Raw genomic sequence first — 17709 nt, 5'->3', positions numbered from 1 at the left:
TTGTAAAAAAAAGATATCTTAAAGCCAAGCCTGAAATTCTCATGTATTCTATTATGCTCCAAAGCAATGTCTTAATGACAAACAGATATCTGAGTAAGAACCTATCAAAATCATAGTAAAACTAGTGAGCCCAGGAAAAGACATACTATATATATTTTTAATCTGTTCCATCCGTTTAGTTATTTGTTCTCTCTGGGGGAGATTTGTCCCATTGTAAATCATACTGCATCTTCTAATATTTATATCAGACATTTAACCAAATGTTGAATAAATGATACAATTTGGAGTAGTTGGTGCCAATCTGAAACCCAAGATGGCCATCCAATGGAACACAATTAAAACTTGAACCCAAGACACCATACTTAATCATACATTGCAGTTAAGCCGGTGTCATATAGCCATTCTTCCCCAATGCCAGCTTTTCCGGGAGAAAAAACTGGATCAATTTGGAATATATCGTCGGCGACGTCAGTTAGAAATTTTTTCAATTTAAAAGAAAAATAACCTTTTTTATTAGTTTAGCGGTACCAAACCTTCATCGGATTAATATACATTTGATATCAGATGATTTATATATATAAATACACATGAAGCACATTCTGATGTGGTGATCACATCCATTCTCATTCGTAAACCCTTGGTCTCATTTGACTAAACGAATACAATTATTTAAACCACTTCAGGTCAGTAGGTAGATTTCCCCCTGGACAGACGTGTTTTTGATGTCTCGTAATATGTTGAAATGACTTCAGATGAATCATGCAAAGAACCTACTCTATCTCTACCAGATGATGTTACATCGGTACTAGCTGTAGTTGGAAGTACAACCACCGACTGGACTTTATCTAGAAGGAATGGACAGTAAATTCTAACAGTTAGATGGCCGCTATTAGGAAAGGTTACAACTAGAGACGACAAAGACAAAATACTCAACGAAAGCTTTCATTCAGAAGAAGAAGTCCGATACGGATGAAACTTAATCAAACCAAGAGGAGATAGGTACACCCGCTCCAAGCAGCATGACAGACGAGGAAGTACTGTAACTACCGGAAACCACATCAATAGAATACAGAGATCTACTCCCATCAGTTGGAGCTGTACAAGATCTACAAAGAGATCCCGCCTGTCGTAAAGGTGCTGAGGGTCGACCACCACCCAGCACGAGAGGAAAGGAGACGGTTCAGCAACTAAGCCTTGATGTTAATCGATTGGGGCGGTAATGTATCAAAGTTGTGACTTCAAATCCCGTCGAGGGATAAAAATTTGTTAGCATAAAAATCTTATTCTAACACTGTTGGGTTTAATTTTCAGGGGAAACTGGCATGGGGGAAGAATGGTTATATAACACCGGCACATTTCATTATAAAAATACCCACAACAAAAAAGGGAGCAAATATAGTGGTTATACCTCCATAATATTACTATTCGTAACAAGCATATCGCGCAAAATTCAGTTTGAAAGTCCAAAATTACTATGACTCCAACTGAACTAATACTATCCTCACTGATCTGTGTCCATACTTGTTATCAAAGAGAAAAATCATTGGCTATATGATACAGTATGAATATAAAAAAAGAAGATGTGGTACATGTATGATTACCAATGAGACAAATATCCACCATGTCCAAACAAAGTGGATTTAAGTAACTATAGGTCATATTATGGCCTTAAACATAATGAGCAAACCCGTATCGTATAGTCAGCTGTGAAAGGCCCGACATGAAATCAAAGTATTGGTGGACTGTTTACTCGGGTGTACCAACATTCTGATGGCTGGCGAATAAATGGCATTCATAGTTTCATATCCCTGCAGACAGCTAGGATTAACTTGCAGTTGTTTTCTTACGTCCAGTGTCAAATATTTTCTACCAGATTTAGGACAATAACATCTTAATAGTAAAACAATTTGGAAGGTATTGTGGGCACACCGGGAGGGTCGACAGGGATAACTTAAAAAAGAGAACGATGCAGTGCACTTTCTGGATAATAAATTCATGAAATGTTCGGTGAGACTTGCGGGACTTAAACCTTTTTACCTGTTTGTTTATGTTTCATTTATGTGGCCAGTATAAATAGTCATTGATTGTGTTATATATATATATATATGTTAATTGTCGAAATCCGGATATGGTGTACAAATTTTTGCACCCATGTTTGCGGTATACCGTCTTTTCCGAAAGTTTATTGTTTTCTGTTTCATTTGTAATAAATTATTATAAGATCCATTTTGTTACATCTGGTGATCCGTTTATTTGGCAATCGCCAATGGCAGTCAGCAGGGTTTATGAACATTTGTTGTTCGACCTGTTAGTCAAATGCGTTTTGTTAAAATATACTTTTTCACTTTTTTGGTCTTTTGGAAAATGTTGTTTGTACTGTATTTAGACCCCTCTAACAAGAAATTTGTTTTGCATGCACACGTATAAAAATTGCGGTTTTTATCCAACGCAATCATAGGTTTGAACGTTGTTTTCAATTTAGACTTGTATACTAGTATATATATCTATACTATTAAATGAGAAGACCTCATTTTGTGTGTCGCTTCTCTTCCTTCCACAATAAATTAATCATCATGCCTCTGTGTCCTATAGGTACCATGCATAGTCGCATTTGTCATCCTCGCTTATGATTATTCAGTTTGGGTTATTTTGGGAGGAAAACGAAAATAAAGGCGTCCGGATATTATTTACGTCATCGGACGGACTTTTAAGTCATAGACAAGACTTCCGTTTAGGACTGTTTTAAAATTACACATAATTTTCACAAGTACTTGGGGACAGGACAATTATTTTCGCGTTTTTAGCTCACCTGGCCCGAAGGTCCAAGTGAGCTTTTCTCATCACTTTGCGTCCGTCGTCCGTCGTCGTCGTCGTCGTCGTCGTCGTCCGGCGTCGTCTGTTAACTTTCACAAAAATCTTCTCCTCTGAAACTACTGGGTCAAATTTAACCAAACTTGGTCACAATCATCATTGGGGTATCTAGTTTAAAAAATGTGTCCGGTGATCCTTTCAACCAACCAAGATGGCCGCCATGGCTAAAAATGGAACATAGGGGTTAAATGTAGATTTTGGCTTATATCTCTGAAACCAAAGCATTTTTAGCAAATCTGACATGGTGTAAAATTGTTTATCAGGTCAAGATCTATCTGCCCTGAAATTTTCAGATGAATCTGACAACCCGTTGTTGGGTTGCTGCCCCATAATTGGTAATTTTAAGGAAATTTTGCCGTTTTTGGTTATTATCTTGAATATTATTATAGATAGAGATAAACTGTAAACAGCAATAATGTACAGCAAAGTAAGATCTACAAATAAGTCAACATGACCAAAATTGTCAATTGACCCCTTAAGGAGTTATTGCCCTTTATAGTCAATTTTTTACAATTTTTTCATAAATTTTGTAAATTTTTACAAAATATTTTCCACTGTAACTACTGGGCCAAGTTCATTATAGATAGAGATAATTGTAAGCAGCAAGAATGTTCAGTAAAGTAAGATCTACAAACACATCACCATCACCAAAACACAATTTTGTCATGAATCCATCTTTGTCCTTTGTTTAATATGCACATATACCAAGGTGAGCGACACACTTCAGGCTCTTTAGAGCCTCTAGTTTCTGTATACTATGATCATACATATACTATAGATAAAGTGTATTTGCTATTTACTATCAATTCCAAGTTTACTATCCACGGCGGTCACTGATATTATTATATAGACTATATTAGTGACCGCCGTGGATAACGGTGAACTTGGAATTAATAGTAAATAGCAAATACACGGTATTTATAGTATGTGGATGTTCATAGTATACAGAAAAACGCGAAAATAATTGAAATTTACAGAAAACAAAAAATAACGGACTTTAGAAAAAGGGGGAGGGCTAAAAAAAATACTATAGTGCCCACAAGTACATATGACTTTTGATACCTTTCCTGAAATTCTCCAGTCATAAAATCTTTTACAAAAATTCATCCTACAACAGTTTACATACTTTCAACCACGCTCTAAATGCCCGCGATTTCGCCGGTGTGTTCTAGTTGTTCTAATTGAAAACAACGTTCCTTGGTGGTTATTGGTTATTGTGCCCTGATTTCAAAATGGCGTCACGTCATTGCGTCCTTAATAACAATGGCAAGCAATAACGGTGCTCAATTCATCGCAGTGGAGGAAAAACACAACAGACTTAGTAGAGCAAATAATGAACGCTAACACAAGGAAAAAAACTGAAAGTGACATTAAAATTCTAAGGGAGTGGTTACAAAGTGCTGAAGAGCTTCGTAATCCAAAGGATATTTCAATTGAAGAATTGGACATTTTTTTGAAGATTTTTGAGATTTTACCTGTAGTGGTTAATTAAAATAGTTATAATTGAACGTGTTTTCTCTTTTCTGCACATCTTAAATATGTGATAAATAGATTATTACATATCTTTTCCATATTGGCCCTGGTATCATCCCTCGACCTATATCGGCCCTCGGCTTAAGCTTCGGGCTGTTATGGGAGTCTGGGGATGATACCAAGGCCAGTATGCAAAAGGGCATGTTATAATATATAAATATATATATATATATATATATATGAGGGTCGTAATGGGGGTACCTTTATTACGGATAACGGTAAAAGATCTTGCAAAATGACGTTAACGGTAATTTTTGGTGCATGACGATAAACTGTGCATTTTCCTTATGATGACAAAACAATCGACTGATTTTACCAATCACGTTGAATTCTGTCCAAAATAACGGATAATTTTTTGAGACCTCTGACGAATCAAGTTAAGGATATTTTGACGAATCACAATAACATTTTAACCAATTTGACACAAATGGTAGCCGAAAATGACCGTTTGACGCCTGACGGTAAAGGGCGTTCCTACATGTACCCTCATATATATACATGAAGTTTTGAATAGTTTTCCTTGTGTCTTTTATACCGTATAATAACACAATTTGATATATATATATATATATATATAAGAAACATATGATGAGTAAGGGTAAGCGGGTTATCAACCTAACACAATAGACTCACAATAAATTTAAAAGCATGGACATGCGGTATTGGCAATGCATAGTTCGTGCAAAGTTCGAAGATGCACAGCTATGTTTGCTGGACAACGAATAAAGTTAATACATTCTCAACTGTAAGAAAATATTTCTGACTTAGACCTTGTTATTTATTTCTTATTTACAAAATGTCATTTACGATGCTACTTCATTAAAATCCATTCAACTGGCCAGATTTGTTTCTTCTGACTAACTGGAGTTGATAAAAAATCATATGTAATTACATCTATGTCAAATCATTTATTCGTCCGTTGAGAATTAATCTTTACACGTTAATACGCGAGAAGATTTAGAGCATGACTTGTAGTAAAGTTGATTTTATTTAAAATTCAAAAAGATAGGACAATTTCCCCGAATTTATTCCTCAATTGCTGCAATTATAAATCTCTTTCTTTCAACCTTCATTTAAATTCACAGTTATCAGAGCTTCGTGTGTGTACTATGAGGTATTTACAATATCATGGCTAGTTAGATAATCAAATGGTAAACACCTGAAGATGGTGTCAGCCTGATTTGCCTACATTTAATTGCATTTCTAAAAACATAAAGTAATTTTGTTGTTTTAACCATTGCAGTTTATTTCTGAATAAAAGTTAAAGTTTTTACCTATATTTTACCTGTAAAGGACATTGAATTCTACTATCAAGGGGGGTACCCAACACTTTGACAATCTTAAAAATAGATTTGTCTCGTTTAATTTTCAAAAAAATTGAGAAAATATTAACTATGACCTGTTGACAAAAATTTATAAATTTCAAGCAATTTGAAAGACCTAATATACAGGAATAATTTCATTTGATATAACACTACTTTTATCATGGAGAAGCTTGTTTTCTCCTTATTATAGTAAATGATTAAAACGTTCAGCTGAGAGTTAACTGCCTAGACTTAGATGTTCTGTAACCCCCTTAATGTGCAAAAATGTATACCAAAATATGTGCAATTTTGTGGAAATATCTGATAAATTAACAAGGAATATGCATTGAATTGGACAATTATTTTTAACAAAATTTATAGAAATGTTTATTATTTTGACAAAACATCAACCTGACATAGTGTGGCGTGGTCAATAATATATCAAAGAGTTGATGGTCAATACTTAATCAGTTTAATGATCTTTCATCTTGATTAATGTGACAGTTTATACGGTACATGGGTTGCACAGTAGAGTTGCAATAACATTGATAAGTTTATCAAAATATTCTAAGACCATAAAGCAATGTTTAGCCTAAATTAAGAACAGATGTTAATAGCTCGATCTTGTGAGAAACTTTATATTGGTCAGTAGTAGCTTGAAGTAACAAGTATATTTATAGATGAGTTTGAAGTAACAAGTTGTATGCACGAATATTAATTGGAATTTATAATTGTGAACCTTATATATATTATACATGTACTGTTATATGAAGATCTATAAACATTAAACATGTGAACATTAAATAGACTTAGTTATATATAGTAGTGAGCTTAATATGGAGAAACCTTACATTATAGATGGTTCCCTTTGCTAACGGGTAAAACATGGAGAAATAGATCCCGGATACATAAATCCGAAATATGACTAGGTACAAAATACAAAGAATAAAGCCCCGTTACATCTGGTGGAGGAGTCGGACTTAATGACATACAAATTAAGAAATAGACAAGTTAAATTAACTGAAATGCCTGGAAACGAAAATAAATTCGCAGAAGCTAGTGGTGGAAAAGCAGATTCAAAGGAGTCACAATTGGATGAACTGTTAATTACTCTGAATAAGATGACACATGTAATGGAGTTTAATACAACACGTCGTAACAGTGCTTCAAATATTTCTATGGATACTTTCTCAGGACACCCACCAGAGGATGTAAATCAATGGCCAGAGAAATTTGAGGCCTGGAGTGTGTTTAACGGATGGTTGGAAAAAGTAGACAAGACTGTCAGTGTAATGCAACTAAAGCTTGAGGGAAATGCACTCTCCTGGTTTCATACTCTACCGAACATTACAAAGCAAAGTAGAAGTGCATTGTTCAAGGGATTTTCAGACCATTTTCATCTCTTCATCCGACATGGATGCTGGAGCAACAACTATACGAACGCTAGAGGCCTAGAAGAGTACATTACGGATACACAAAGACGATGCAAGAAATTATTGAAAACCGACAGGGAAACAATGACAGCATATATTCGTGGTCTCAAGGAAGCTTTACAATCCGCAAGACTAGCGCAGAAGTCTTTGGCAGCTTTTCCTACTTTTGATACTGGATCTAATAACATTATTAAGCAAACACTTAAAGAACAACTGGCAGCAATTCAACTGCTTACAAAGTCAATACAAGAAATGAAGGCAACAGATGACGGTGCGCGTATAAATTCCGTTAGTGGAAAAAACTCTAACATTAAATGCCAATTGTGTGACCGATTTGGACATGAGGCAAAAGCATGCCAAAGGTATAACATGAGTGAAAATATGAGGAATTTGCAAAGGAATGGCGCGAAATATAAGTGTGGAAAACTAGGACACTTTGCGCGTTCGTGCACTGAAAACTAAAAACGCCTAGCAAAGACTGGCAATTTGTTAGGCACGTGATTAACTTGCCATGATAATAATCGCCCTGATGTAAGTGAAAAGCATGGAACTTTTGATAATAATTATGTATCAATGTGTCAGTCATCTTTATTGAACAATTTTATTTATGTAAATATAGGTAGTTTATCACTGCATGCAATGATTGACACATGTGCAGACATTAGAGTAGCTAATCCGTCAATTTTATCTATATTTGACTCTGTGGGTATTAAGGTTGTTGTTAAACCATCTGATAAGAAAGTTATAATTACTACAAATGATGAACATGTAGAAATTGTAGGGACAATTAATGTTGATTTGAAAGTAGGTGATGAAAGTTCAGATGTTAAATTTTGTTTAGTACTGGTTTTGACCCCACAGTTAATATTAGGTTTATATTTTTATATCGTCAGGGTGCTGTTATTGATTTTAATGCACAGAAAATTTCTTTTGACTACCGGCGTGTATTAATTGCCAAGTCAGATATAACGGTTCAGCCAAAGTCTGAGGTGGTAATGGCGGCAAAAATTAAAGGTGCGCAATTACCGGAAAATGTTCTAGGTTTAGCGTCAGAATCACCTAGTTTGGCTTCTCATGGGTTATCAGCCGCAAATTCGATTTCAAATGTTATCAATGGAACAGTTATGCATGAATTTTGTTATATTTTTTGATAAGCCTATAAAAATTAAGAAAAACTCAAATGTTGGGTAATTTGTATGCATTTTCTAGAGATGATAAGTTGTACGATGTCAATTTGGAGAATACACAAACAGTTGGCGTAGATAAAAAGGGACATTTTGATTTGCCAGATATATCACGTAGTAAAAAAGAGAAGTAATCCCGTAAATACAGATTATCGTTCCGTGGTTGACTTTCGAAGAGTGAATGAATGCATTGAATTAAACGCACATCCTTTATTAACTACAGAAGATGCTTTAGAAAGCGTCGGCGCTAAGCAACCGACGTACTTTTCGGCTCTAGATTTAAAGAGTGGTTTTTATCAGTCCAGTATACACCCAAAGTCCAGACCTTACACTGCATGGAGATGTCATTTGGGACTGTTTCAATTTCGTCATTTACCCATGGGTCTCAAAAACTCACCACAAATGTTCCAGCGTTTCATGGAAACTGTTTTGCATGGGTTGACATTTAAATTTTGTCTGATATATCTTGACGATATAATAGTATTCTCAAAAACTTTTGAAGATCATGTTCATCATTTGACAGCAGTTTTTGAACGTTTGAAAAATGCAGGTTTGAAGCTGCATCCTAAAAAGTGTACTTTTGCCAAGCGACAAATTAAATATTTGGGAAATATTGTGAGAAGTGACGGTATATTACCGGACCCGGATATAATAAGTGCTGTCAAAGACTATCCGATACCAAAGCGTCTCAAGGACGTTCGTGCATTTCTTGGACTATCAGGTTACTACCGCAAATTTATTAAAGACTAATAATAAGTATGCTAAAATCGAATCCCCCTTATATGCGCTTACTAAGAAGAATGTCGATTTTTCTTGGACTGAACAGTGTGACAATGCGTTTAAACTACTAAGAGAAGCTTTAATTTCACCACCTCAATTGGCTTATCCAGATTTTAACGAAACGTTTCAACTGTATACGGATGCAAGCTCATTTGCTCTTGGAGCCCTTTTATGTCAAACACATGACGGGATAGAAAGAGTGATTTGTTATTCAGGACGATTGTTAGGTAAACAAGATCAACAATATGGCATAACGGAAAAAGAATGTTAAGCGTTGGTGTATGGAATGAAGAAATTTGACTGTTATTTAAGTTTTACCAAATTTACTCCGTATGTAGATCATTTGGCACTAAAGTGGCTATTAACTTTTAAAGAAAAAAGTAAAATCATAAAAATACTGAACTCCGAGGAAAATTCAAAACGGAAAGTCCCTAATCAAATGGCAAAATCAAATGATAAAACACATCAAAGGAATGGACAACAACTGTCATATTCCTGACTTGGTACAGGCATTTTCAAATGTAGAAAATGGTGGATTGAACCTTGTTATATAGCGCTTAACCTCTCACTTGTACGACAGTCGCATCAAATTTCTTTATATTGACATTGATGCGTGAACAAAATGTCACAAATAGGGATACAACAACAACACGAGCCCCACCAAAAACTAGGGGTGATTTCAGGTGCTCCGGAATGGTAAGCAGATTCTGCTCCACATGTGGCACCCGTCGTGTTGCTCATGTTAATACAAAGCCGGTAAATAGTCTAATTCGGTAGGTCACATTCATGAAAAGGGAACGGGATTGTAGTTACGACATAAGGAACATATCCGATATCATCTGTATAACGGATATTCCATAAACGTCACGGTCAACCAACTCGTGATGGCGTTCGTAAAATTTGTGAAGTGATGATTTCAACTTCACCATTTGGAACTCTTGGTTTAAAAATGAAAAGGTCACAATTAGGAAGCTGGAATCATCTCTTTTGTCGTAAAGTTTTGTTTTCAACAGTCAATTTCTAGATATAAGTCCTAATCAAATGGCAAAATCAAAAGCTCAAACACATCAAACGAATGGATAACAACTGTCATATTCCTGACTTGGTACAGGCATTTTCTTATGTAGAAAATGGTGGATTGAACCTGGTTTTATAGCTTTAAACCTCTCACTTGTATGACAGTCGCATCAAATTCCGTTATATTTACAACGATGCGTGAACAAAACAGTCATAATAGGTAAAATAGTCACAATATGGGTACAGCAGTCATCACTGTGTCCCAATCTCAAAACAAACAAATATTTAACAAAAAAAGCACAAAAATACTGAACTCCGAGGAAAATTCAAAACGGAAAGTCCCTAATCAAATGGCAAAATCAAATAATAAAACACATCAAACGAATGCACAAGAACATCGTTAAGCAACTATAAAATTTAAAAACTACATGCATTGCTTCGCGTGTCTGACGTCAGAAAATGTAAACGTCACAGAGGAAGAAATTTTGTCGTTCAAAGTATTTAAAAAAAAAATTATAATTTCACATGGGGAATGGTTGTTTACCAACTGGAAAATTTGCTAGATGGATAGCTTTGTTACAGTCTTATAATATGGAAATATTATGTCGCCCCGGGCCTACTCATGGAAATGCCGACGGAGTGAGTCTCCGTGAATATGATAATGTCACTGATTAGGGCATGGAGTCATTAATAGATATTTTGCCGTATGGTGCTGTAATTGATAAAACTGGTAATAACGTTAAAATGATAAAGAAGCATTCACTGTATGTACGTAAAATTGCGGATGGTGAAAATATCGAATTTGACAATATTACTAGAGAAATTGTGAATATGTTCCCTACGGCGCAACTGAAAGTTGAACAGAGAAAAAACACGTATTTTAAGAACATTATTACATTTCTCGAATCCGGTGAACTTCCCGGAAATGCTAAGTGGCGAAGAAACATATTAACTCTGCAACCGTTCTACTTCATCAATGACGGAATACTTTACTACATCAACAAGAAATATAAGAGGCATTGTAAAGACACTGAAGTAACAATTCAAATCGCAGTACCGCGTAAGTTAGTACCGGTTGTGTTAAAAAAGACACATGATGGACTTTTATCAGGTCATTTAGGAATCAACAGAACAATACAAAGAACTCAACGATCGTTTTTTTTGGCCTTCAATTGGATCTGATGTTGCGGACTGGGTTAAATCTTGCGAATTATGTAGTCAGCGTAAGCGACCTCAAAAGTCAACGAAATCGCCAATTACGTCTATGCTAATAGCTTCACAGCCTTTTGCACGGGTCAGTAAAGATATATTAGGGCCGATGTCAAACTGGGAAACATTAAAGCACCAGTATGTATTAGTGTTCATTTGTTATCTTACTAAATATGTAGAACTTATACCGTTAAGTGACATCAAAGCAGCAACTATCGCTACAGCGTTTTTACACAACGTAGTGTGGAGACACGGAACACCATTATTTTTACACTCAGACAGAGGTGTGCACTATTTGTCTAATATTGTTAAAGAGACATGTAAATTACTGAATATTAAAAAGACTCAAACCAAAAGTTATAGACCGCAATGCAATGGACAAAGTGAACGAATGATGTCGACAATCAAAAGATATGTTGTCAAAGTATATTAAAGACAATTCCGACTGGGACAGATATATACCGTTCATACAATTCGCATATAATACTTTGCCGTCAATAGACCTAACAGATTATTCTCCGTTTTTCTTAGTAAATGGTCGTCACCCGAAGTCGAATTTAGATACTTTTTTGCCAAACATGGACGTAAACGTTACTGCGCGAGAGTATATTATACAAACTTTAGAAAACATTGAAAAAGCCAGAGCTGTAACACGTGAAAATCTTCAAGAACACAAAACCGAGAAAAAAGCTAATAGAAACCGTAGTAATTCAAAATTTAGTGTCGGTGATATTGTTTATTTGTATACGCCAGTTACAACTCGAAATTTAAGTAGGAAGCTACGACGCCCTTGAAAGGGACCTATTTATATCGTTGAGAGATTGTCCCAAATACATGTACGATTGAGAAGAAAGTCTGACGGCAAAATGCTTAAAAATCTAGTACAAGTCGACAGGATAAAACCTGGTTTCGTTTGTACTGGCGAACCTCGTGATCCGAAACCACCAACCAATCAACTGGAGCCGTTGGAATTGAATGAAAACGACACTCCTGTGGACAATTTTGAACAAGTGAAACCGGACCTTCAACCCGATCAAGTTCCCATAAATAAAATGTTTACAATAAATGTAATAATGTCTTCTCAATAGAAATAAATCATAAAAATGAAAACAAGTCGGAAATAATTGGACTTACAGAGTCAAATGAATAGGGTTTGATGCAGCTGAAAATTCGTGGGTAAATTTTGAGGACTTGACCCCGGAATGCCAGAAATATGTTAAGGAATTGCATAATAAAATCCCTTCATTGATATATTTTTTTTCAAAGCGCTCCTGATTCATTAATTTTCATTTTTGTAAATAACTTTTAAACTTTCATTTTTTTTTCATTTAGTATTTTGTTATGCCTAGGTTTAGTTTTTATATTGTATATAATTTTTTTTGCATTTAATTTTGTTTGCTTTTGTATATTACACATGTTTGATTTAGCTAGTTTTTTTCGCTTGCCATTACGAGAGTGGGCGTGGTGTATGTCGTTAAGAACAAGGGTTTCTTATAATATTATAAATGTACATGGGAGTGCCCATGAAGTTGATTGACAGTGTTGGTCATTCTAAGGTGATACGGTCACATAGAAGTGAAAATTGCAGCTAATGAGATGCTGATTTCCTTAATAAATTGATTAATTTGATTGCCCAGAAATAATGATAAGTTGATTATAACTGACGCTTTTAATTATTTGATCATTTAGTTTACGCTTGGCTTAACGGTCAAAATTCCAGATAGATCTTACCATATGACATTGAATAGATTAATGATAGTCAAACTTATGTATTATATCTAATTGTGTATATTTTTTATGATTTTTGTTTTAATGCCTCATTATGGGGTTATAAATATCAAGAGTTTGAAGTTGAAAGGATAATTGTTAATTTAGATTTAAAAGAGTAATCTTTTAGCAAATTTTCTACAACTATTCACGACGTAAATTGACAAATTACATGGCACAACAATTATTGTTTATTTTTGTTATCATTAGTTTAGATTTTTTAAGTAGTTTTAGTTAAAAAAAAGTTTATCTTTTAGTGTTCACATTGCCTCCCCTTATCATGCTTATTGTTTTACTTACGTAATAATTTTTGATCGGATTTTATAATTCGAGTGAAAATGAATTTTGTTTAGCGAGGAGTGATGTGGCGTGGTCAATAACATCAAAGAGTTGATGGTCAATTCTTAATCAATTTAATGATCTTTCATCTTGATTAATGTGACAGTTTATACAGTACATGGGTTGCACAGTAGCGTTGCAATAACATTGATAAGTTTATGAAAATATTGAAAGACCATAAAGCAATGTTTAGCCAAAATTAAGAACAAATGTTAATAGCTTTATCTGGTGAGAAACTTTATATTGGTCAGTAGTAGCTTGAAGTAACAAGTAGATTTATAGGTGAGTTTGAAGTAACAAGTTGTATGCACGAATATTAATTGGAATTTATAATTGTGAACCTTATATACATATTATACATGTACTGTTATATGAAGATCTATAAACATTTAACATGTGAACATTAAATTGACTTAGTTTTATACAGTAGGGAGCTTATGGAGAAACTTATATTATAGCTGGTTCCCTATGCTAACGGGTAAAACATGGAGTTATAGATGCCGGATACATAAATCCGAATAATGACAAGTAAAGAAATACACACAGAATAAAGACCCGTTACAATAGTATCAACACATTTATTCAATTGCTCGCAAAATTCTAAAAAAAATATATTAAGTATAACATGATAGACTTAAGAATAAAATAAGGGTGTGTTCACGTTTCTCCAACATATGATATTGTTGAATACAGGTGAATTTCTTTTTGGAGAACGTGATTTTTTGGTAAATCGGGATTAATGAAATTTACCTGTAAATGGAGTTACCGTGAATCCAGCTGAAATTAATTTTTGAAGATCTGACGGATTGATAGTTTATATAATAACTGAAAAAAATACAAAGCAAATTTTGCTCACGTGAATTTCAAACATAACTCAATTTACAATCATTCAAGTGTCAAAACTTCCAATTAAATCAACATGAATTCCATATGAACATGATGAACTCATTTTAATTTCATATCAGCAAATTTTGTCCTGTATAAATGCAGATTCCTACATTGGTACCGATGGATTACAGGGGTTTATTCCATCGAGATATTTAAATTCTCTACTTTTGAAGTCATAGCTTATAGTTTTTATAGTCTTAAATATAAGCAAAAAGAATGATAGAAATTAATAAAGCCAATTAATATAAATGACTGGCGGGAAAACGTTCCACACATTAGAAAAATGCAAGGGACAAGGACATAATTTTATGATGTGTAAGGAAACAGGGGCAGAGTTTGAAACGGGTTGGACAGGGCAACCCCTCTATTTTGGGTCAGTGAGGGTACTGTATGATTACAATTGCACGTAACAAATATGTAATAAAAAAAAATATTCCTAGCTATCTAAATATTAATATCTGTATTAATGTGAATAATGCGACTGGGTGAGTATCGCAAAAAAAAAAAAGAAAAAAAAAAAAAAAATAAGAACTGGCATTCTGATATCTGATACAAATACATGTATGCAGTTTTTCGCGAAATAGCAATAATTAATCTTACAGTTTTGTCCATTCTTCAAACACCGCAATAATAAATGCACAGAATAAGTTCTGAATTTAAAATACTTTTTGTTTTATTTATAAGCAAACGATCTTTTATCTCAAGAAGTTATCAAGTTATCAAAGAAATCTACTGCAACCAAACAATAAGTAACAGTGCAAGGGAGTATTTTGAACATGTTGTTAAATAAAAAACAAATGAGATTTTCATTGTCGATTTAAATTTTACTTTTACGATAAGTAAAAACAACTATTATATACAAACCATTACACACTCTGCAAGAGCAATGTAGTCATGAAAAAATTCTAGAAAAAAAAAGAAAATATGACTTTTTCACTTATATAGATAAGAGATATCTGAATGACTAAGTGAGATAACTATACCTGCAAAATTATAATAGTTAATAAAAAACTTGTTTGGGAGCTGTTGCATTGCTCTTTTAATCTATATTCATCTTTATTACTATTCATTTGCTATATGCTGTTTTAAAGTACACTTACCATACCAAATCATAGTTAAAGCAAGTAGGTTTTCAGCTTCATATTCCTATCTGACTCCCCAATAATAAGGGTCGAATATTTACCAATATTCTTAAAAAAGAGCCCCAACTATGCCACTCCTTGATATTACAAAATGATTAGTGAGTTAAATGGAGAATGCTTGATACATAATGTCAATAATTTTATTAAAATCCTCACAATTTACAAAAATAAAACATTACTATTACAGCAGTTAAACTTAATTTAGAGTTGACATTTCTTGGTCAATAACTTTAAAATACTAGTAGGTAATTTCGTGGAACATAGACCTTACCCTCCTGGTCAATTCTACTCTGTCAGATTTGCTGTTACTGCTTTAGTTTTTCAGATGTAAGACAAAAACTTTTTAATTGACTCAACATTGACATTTTAATAGCAACATTTCCAAAATGGATTGTCCGACTTTTCTGAAAGTATTTTAAGATATAAGACAAAAACAGCACTTTACGCCTATGTTCTATATTTTGCAACAGTAACTCAAATCTGTGGATGCAATTTTAAAACTAAATACCATAAAGAAAATCTAAATGATATTTGGTAAAATTTGACCCAGTAGTTTCAGATGAGAAGATTAAAAAAGAATACAACGACGGACCATAGACGACAACGGATGACAAGTGATGGTAAAAGCTCACATGGCCGTTAAGCCAGCCGAGCTAAAAATGAAGACACCCCATCCAGATCTTGAGGTAACTCATCATAAAGTTGTTACACAATTGAATTACATGTACACAAAATAGTAAAATAACACATTAACGAATCTGACACAAAAGTTGATTTTTTTGTTAACAAATACATATATGTTCCACAGCCAATCAGTTTACATACAAGGTAATATTAATATGGGACAAACATGTAAAAGAATACATAAATCCTTCAAACGAGATACATCACCATCCAATTCTGATACTGATATAAGAACTTAAAGATGTAGTTAGGTGAAATTAAAAAAAAAAAGAATTTAAAATTGATACTATGAATTAGAAGAGTTTAATAAGCTTAACACATTATGGAACTCCTTTTTGAGATATTTGATTTTTATGAAATGGTGAGAAAAGGGTGATTGGCATTATTTGGGTGTCAAATCGTAAGAAAAAAATCTAGAATGTGTTTAAATTTTGGCAATGACCTTTTTTATGAGCTGTTGAAGTCTTCTGTCAGCCCACTCTATGAATAATCGTGTAAAATTACAGCTTTTTGCCAACAAAGGCTGTTCCCGCGTATCGATAAACCTGAAGATCATAAACGGCACTTTCTGAACATTAAATATATTAACAGAGGTACTGATTTTATTAACTTATCGAGTATATTTAATGACTCTACCGTTCAAAACTTTATACCTCCATATTTTGATAACACAGAACCACCTATTATTTCGTACACATACAAAAAACACAGCAGAAGTTTAATTTTTAATTATATGTCAGTAACATCAGACATCAATGTAGAAAATAATACTCCTCTAACTTGAAACTGTGAATCGTCGAACTTTAGATATGATCCCTATGGCCATGTTATTACGGGGGACCTCAATATCGTCCAAGACAGAGAGGTTAAAAACGTTTTGAAAAAAGGACCAAAATATCGTCCTCCATCTAAAATAGATTGGAAACAGTGTCGTCAGGTCACAAAAGACGCTCTTTCCTCGTATAGTAAAAATTGGTGTTAACGGGAAAAATCTGATAAAAATCTCTTGATTCTTATTTAAATGAATGTATGAATGTTGTGGATATTAGAATATCACATTTTGAAAATAATTCAGAAATAAATAAAAGAGTGCATTATACGCCTATTTCTAGAATAAGAAATAAACTTCAAGAACTTTCAAAGCGGTTTGTGTTTGTACCGGCCGACAAAGCAGCCAACAATATGGAGGTGGTACGCCGTAAATACTACACGGACGTTCTTAAGAATGAAATTTTAAATTCATCTACATTCAAGTCCGTACGCTCCACAGAGAGTCATATAGTAAACAAACACAATGCTTCTTCTGAACATTTGAAGGTTCCTACTATATATTGGTTACCTAAACTACATAAAAAAAACCAGTAAGATATCGTTTCATCTCGGCCTCTAGTAAGTGTTCTACAAAAAAATCTTTCAGTGCTTTTAACTAGTTCCTTAACTACTCAAAGAACTTATCATTATCTTTTGTAGTAAAATTTATGAAAATAGTGGAGTTAACTATTTTTGGAGTGTAACATTTTTTTTTATTTATTAGATAAACTATGTGCTTTTGATGGTC

At 33.8% G+C, this 17709-nt stretch overlaps 1 protein-coding gene across 1 annotated transcript in view; it reads right to left on the bottom strand.

The window, feature by feature from the left end:
* Positions 1-17709, bottom strand: part of LOC127723350 (60S acidic ribosomal protein P0-like) — a 239997-nt gene that overhangs the window by 52595 nt on the left and 169693 nt on the right. The gene's annotated exons all lie outside the window — the stretch shown is intronic.

This window comes from Mytilus californianus, unplaced genomic scaffold (assembly GCF_021869535.1).
Source record: "Mytilus californianus isolate M0D057914Y unplaced genomic scaffold, xbMytCali1.0.p SCAF_13, whole genome shotgun sequence".
NCBI lineage: Eukaryota > Metazoa > Mollusca > Bivalvia > Mytilida > Mytilidae > Mytilus > Mytilus californianus.
Note: the sequence above shows the minus strand (reverse complement) of the source record. Positions and strands in the feature narration are given on the sequence as shown.